We start from the raw sequence: 6,000 nt of genomic DNA, 5'->3' as shown, positions 1-6,000 counted from the left end.
GCCGACGGCGCAGGCGCGGCTCCCGCCCCGCCCTCGCCCCGCCCCCAACCGTGCCCGCCCCCGCGCTCTGCACGGGCTCGCGCCGTCCGGGGCCTAGAGGTGGCGCTTGCGGGCGGGCCTGAGATGTAAGGCGCCTGCGCAAGGCTCTCGCCCCGCCTCCGTTACCGTGGTTACCTCGGGTTTGCCCAGCTCCTTCTCGTCCAGTTACTCAGCGCCCTGATTTCAGGATCAGCCTCAGGCTTGCGCGACGGAGCCGCGGGAAGGAGCTCGCTGAAAAGGGAGCCGAGGCGGCGGTCGCGTGGAAAATAAAGCGGAGAGGAAGCGTCTGGCGGGTCCCTGGTATCTTGGCCGTCCTGCCCGAGCCCTTTTGCTTCGCTAACCTCTCTCTCTCACCGCTGCTGTCGCGCACAGCTCGCTCTATCGCCCACCTTTATCCTTTATCCTTACGGCCTCTGTGCTCCAGAGGCAGACTTTGGGGGTTCAGTTCCTGGCCCAGCCCCATATAACGCTGAGCAGTAACCTCCCAGTTTCCTCACCTGTAAAATAGTAGTAAGGGGAGGTACCTCCTAGGATTATTGAGAATTAAGTGATGGGGCATGTAAAGCCTTTAGCACACAGAAGGGCCTTGGTAAATGGTTGCGTTGCTGTAGCATGCAAGGCACCCAGCGTGGCTTTGGTCTTAGTCTACTATTTCCTTGGTCATTATAGTCCTGAAAGAAGCAAGCCTTGCTCTCCGGAAGCGTACAGTGGAGATCATCTTCCCCTTGTCAGTGAAAGGGAAGGAGGACTTCACTAAGACGTGTTAGTTAAAAAATGCTTCTAAAGTTTTCCGTGGATGCGAAAAAGCATAGTAATTAATGACTAACATTTGATTCTCATCTAGGAGGTGGGGTCGGTTATACAGATCCCAAAATAGAGAGAGGGTACTTTGGGAGGCCTAGAGAGTAGGTACAGTAGCCCCCCTTGGTCTGGGATTTCGCTTTCTGCAGTTTCAGTGGCTTCAGTTACCTGCAGTCAATCATGGTATGAAAATATTAGATGGAAAGTTCCTGAAATAAACAATTTATAAATTTTATCTTGCACACCTCTGGGGACTGTGATGAAATCTTGAGCCGTCCTGCTCCATCCTGGGCGGGAGCCCAGGTCATGAGTCATCCCTTTGTCCAGCTTATCCATGAGGGATACCCTCCCGCCCATTAGTCGCTTAGTAGCCCTCTGGGTTATCAGATCCACTGTCACAGTATCAAGGGGCTTGTGTTCAAGTAACCTCTTTTTACTGAATGGCCCCAAAGCACAAGAGTTGTGAGGCTGCTGATTCGGACGTGCAAAAGAGAAGCAACAAAGTGCTTCCCTTAAGTGGAGAGGTGAAAGTTCTCAATAAGACAGAAAACCGTATTTTGAGTTTACTAAGAATGAATCTTCTATCTGTGAGATTGTGAAAAGGGGGGAAAAAAGTTCATGCTAGTTTTGCTGTTGCACCTCAGACTGCAAAAGTTACAACCACAGTGTGTGACAAGTGCTTAGTTAAGATGAAAAAGGCATTGTATTTGTGGGTGGAAGACCTGAGCAGAAAACCTTGTGCTCCAATTGACAGCAACATGTTGCACCAAAAAGCACGGAGCCTCAGCAAGGGATCCCCCGAAATGAGTGACCATATTAACATAACTTTTATTACAGTATATTGTTATAATTGTTCTATTTTATTATTAGCTATTGTTACTATCTTACTGTGCCTAATTTGTAAATTGAATTTTTTCTTAAGTATGTATGTTTTGGGGGAAAAACAGCATATATAGGGATTGGCACGATCTGTGGTTTCAGGTATCCATTGGAGATTTTGGAACGTATGCCCCATGTATAAGCAGAGACTACTGTATAGTGATGTTTAAGTCAGCTGTTCTCAAAGCATGGTTGGATGTCTCCAGGGTCAAAATTATTTCATATTAAGACTTTATTTGCCTTTTTTGCTGTAATTAGAGTACAATGGGGTTTTCCAGAGAGAACATGTTCTGTGCAACAGATTGAATACAGAAGCAGATATGAGAATTAGGCCAGACATGAGACTTGCAGAAATGTAAAATAATGCCACTTTTCTCACTAGCCTCTTTTTGCTTTGGAAAATATAGTTCTTTTTCATTTAAAAATGTTAGCCCAGTCAGTGTGGCTCAGCAGTTGAGCATTGACCTATGATCGGGGAGATCGAGGTTCAATTCCTAGTCAGGGCACATGCCCAGGTTGTGAGCTCGAACCCCAGTGAGGGGCTTGCAGGAGGCAGCGGATCAATGACTCTCTCTCATCATTAATGTATCTATCTCTCTCTCCCTCTCCTTTCCTCTCTCTGAAGTCAATAAAAATATTTTTTTTAAATGTTATTTATGTTAACATGGAACAGATTTATTGTTTTTAAATGAATTAATAAAAAATATTTTACGTTTGTTTTGACTCCTGATTACAGTAAATGTTGATAGATATGATCCACATAGAAGCTTTTGGGCATCCTCAGTACATTTTAGGAGTGTGAAATAGTCATGAGACCAAACAGTTTGAGAACCACTAGTCTAAACAAATAGCAGTGAGCCAGCCCCTTGACACAAGAGGCAAAGATCTGCTAGGAAATCTTTACCTCAAATGGAGTGGTAACCAATTTATCCACTGGCCCTACACAGAGCTGACTCTGAAAATTGACAATTTACCCTGTAAATAAAATAGTTCCAAACCTTGAGGCAGATTTACTGTGAAACTAAGAAAGCTTCAGGGGCTTTCATTTGTACTAGCCTTTTCCAAGGCCCCAAAGAGTCTCCAGCAATATGTTCACGTGGTCATATGCTTTTGTGAAATTTGTAAAAATGTGGGGGAAGGGGAGAGGAGTAAACCTTTAACTGCAATCTTTTTTTTTTTTAATGGATTTTTCCATTGCTTTTCACACAGAGTGGAAGGGAGAGAGAGACATTGATGTGAGAGAGACACATCGATTGAATGCCCCGGGTATTGAGCCTGAAACCGAGATTTGTGCCCTTGGCTGGAATCAAACCCAGACCCTTCGGTCCGAGGGCTGACGCTCTAACCACTGAGCCAAACTGGCCAGGGCTAACTGCACTCTTTAGACTTCTAATTCTCTCTCCACCGATTTCCCCACCGTCATACTTCCTCTTTCTAGTGGTGTTGGGGTGGCCAGCAGGCATTTAAAAAATTTAGCTGAAGGGAAGATGAGTTAGAGTACATTTGGTATGAGTTTAATGGGATATATTTTTGTAATTTATAGTCACTTCCACGTATAGTTAAGACATTGCCAGCTGTCCCAGTGTAGGAGTGGCATCCAAGAATACTCCTACCGCTCATCGTAAAACATAGGTGAAAGGCCAGGCATTCTTATAGCTATTTGAAGGTACCCTATGTTCTAGCCTCAAAAATATATGGATAGTGGAGGAACAAAGCTGAAACGGTAGGGAGCCTGAAGCTAAATAATCTATGGGAAATTCTTCCAGTTATTGGATGTGTGAAATTTTAATGAAAGATTTAGTACTTATCAATGCTTAGCCAATAAAGGGAATTTTGGGGGGTCAGAATTTAATGGGGATATCCACAACAAACAAGTTAGAGTGTCGTCATCTTAAAGAAAAGGGATGTGCCCTGAACCCTTTTAAGTCATATTTAAATAGCCTTGAGATTTTCCCAAATGCCAACAATCCTAAAAATTTACATGACGTTATCCATGAGTTGTGAAGCCGAAAGAGACTTTTGACCCATCCCTATTAATATCATCCGGTTGCCCAAAAAGGACACTTTATATCAAACCTACAAATGTCTGCTCAACCTGGTCATCCCTGCTTGATTATAGTGAAGATGAGACACCTTGGGGAGTAGACAGGCATGATGGATATGACTCCCCTCTGAATAGTCCGACGTTAGAGCAGAGCTGCTCTAGCTCTAGTACTATAAACCTCCAATAAATCTCTTCTCACATCTGGAAAAGTTGAACATGTTCATCAATTAGTGAATGTTTCTTGAATAAAGTATTGAAAGTCCTATATTCTTAGGAAAAAAACAATTATGTAGCTATGGTAACAACCAAGGAGCAGAAGTGATTTTAAACTCAGTTAATAGATCAATGGCTACTCAACCTTGTGAACAAGCCTCTAAAAAACCAGCCAATTAGCCTCCCACTTTTGAAAGTTAGCCACACAACAAAAGCCTTACTCGAGTGAATACATCTCTGAAAATCAATTGTCAATAGTCTTGCCACCAAAGTAATGCTTCTACAGCTGAGTCAACACCCACTCCCACCTTTGAAAGCCAAACCCTGAACTCCACCTTTCACAAAGTACTATATAAAATCAACAAAGAGACCGTGTCAAACAAGTGTAGTGCTTCTACACACAGAACATAATAAAAATAGCTTTTTATTTCACATTTTGAATGATGGCTTCTTTCTTTGACATTAAGCACCTGTGTGGTTAACAAACAGGGAAGCCAAAATAGAAGACTGTTATAGAAGGTGCTTTTAACCAAATTGCATTTACCCATATGAAACAGTTAAAAATCACTTCAGAGAGTGGATAAGTATCGAATTGGGGGTGTTATAAAATACTGCATAGCTTTACTTGAGAATTAAGAGAATGAGGTTGATTTTTATGAAATAGGTAATTGTGGGTAGGTGTTTTATCTGGGGATTAAAATGATGGCAACAATATTTTAGAAATATTATGCTACGTGAATTAGAAGAGAGTCTAGGCTAGTAATCCAAGATTCATTGAATAAATAAATATTTATGGACCCCTAACTACTGCATCCAAGACACTGCCTATTGGGCTACGGAAGATCAAACTTTAATTAGTCTCTGTTTTTAAGGAGTTTATAATCTCATTAGATGGAGTTAAAACCTGCACTTGTGGCAATGGGAATTCATTCATCCAATAAATATTTGCATGCCTCTATGAGCCAGACTGTCCTAAGTGCTGGGCATATGATTCCTGCTGTCATAGAGCTTAGAGTCCTTTGAAGGAAACCAACAATATACTAAATAAGTAACTAAGTAAGTAATTAAATAAAAAATAAATATTGATAAGTGTAATAAAAAGTAAAATGATATGAAAAAGAATAGCAGGAAGGACACAATTTAGATTGATAATGGAGAAAGTGTCACTAAAGAAGTGACACATGGACTGAGACCTGAGTTGTCCAGATGAAATGTGCAAATAAGAGTATTCAAAAGAAAGAGAAGAGCACGCGTGAGGACCACGTGGCAGGAAAAAGCTTGGTGCATCTGAGAGGCTGAAAGAAATTCAGCGTGTTTGTAATGCGTAAGCAAGGGAGGAACCGGTATGATAGGTATGCAAAAGGCTAGATTGGGCAGTCAGATAATGACTGCTGAGACAAGTACATTGGGAAGGCACCGACGTATTTTAAACTGTTGAGTAACATTATGTAATTTATCCTTAACAAAATAATGCAATGTAAGAATATGGGTTTTCCTATGAATGACATGTCACTGGATGTAGAACTGGGCCTTGGGACTATGACTGACATGGACTTCTTAATCATGAGTAGGGACATGAAGGTCAAGAAATGAGGGATTCTGGAATGTAGCTGAAAGTGGAAATCATTCCGGTCATTAATATCCTGTCACCATGGCGCTGAGGAAATTGAAATTGGCTGCAATGGGGTAGCCAGACTGCCTACCTCCTGTGGCTTCAATAGGGATGCCTACAGAGCAACGGCCCCTCAAAGACGGCCACATCCTAATTCCTAAAATCTGTGAATATATTACCTTACATGGCAAAAGAATGTTGCAGGTGTAATTAAATTAATGACCGTTACATGGGGAGAGCAGCCTGGATTATCCAGGTGGGCCCCATCTGCTTAAACGATTACTTTAAAGCTGAGAAACTACCTGGGCTCTGATGAGAGAAAGAGAAGGGAGATTGGAAGCAATGAGATTTGCTACATTACTGATTTGAAGATGGAGAGAGGGGGCATCAACCAAAGAATGTGGGAGGCCGC

The sequence above is a fragment of the Miniopterus schreibersii genome, assembly GCF_964146895.1.
Source record: "Miniopterus schreibersii genome assembly, chromosome: 14".
NCBI classification, from domain to species: domain Eukaryota; kingdom Metazoa; phylum Chordata; class Mammalia; order Chiroptera; family Miniopteridae; genus Miniopterus; species Miniopterus schreibersii.
Note: the sequence above shows the minus strand (reverse complement) of the source record.